Raw genomic sequence first — 358 nt, forward strand, 5'->3', positions numbered from 1 at the left:
ACCTGATTGAAAGCTCTGTGCAAAGATCCCTACTACTGGTGGAGCAAGCCTGAGAGGGAAGCTCTTCCTACCATCAAATCCATCCTATCCGGCAAGTAGAACTCCATCGAATTAGTGCCAAGACATTGGCACTTGTTTTTATCTGTTCTATCTCTTTCATCCTTGTATTTCATGTTTTCTTTATCTTTTCATTCACACACCATGTATCAAACGCTTAATAGACGTATTAAATGTTTTGATAGCTTTCATTTACCATTTTCTGTCTATTTCCGTTCACCCATCAATCACTTTCTTCATGATGTCTTCTTAATTCCTTGATGAACAATATGAAGTAACTAAGTACTTAATGTGTGTTAAA

The sequence above is a fragment of the Benincasa hispida genome, unplaced genomic scaffold (assembly GCF_009727055.1).
Source record: "Benincasa hispida cultivar B227 unplaced genomic scaffold, ASM972705v1 Contig452, whole genome shotgun sequence".
Classification (NCBI taxonomy): Eukaryota; Viridiplantae; Streptophyta; class Magnoliopsida; order Cucurbitales; family Cucurbitaceae; genus Benincasa; species Benincasa hispida.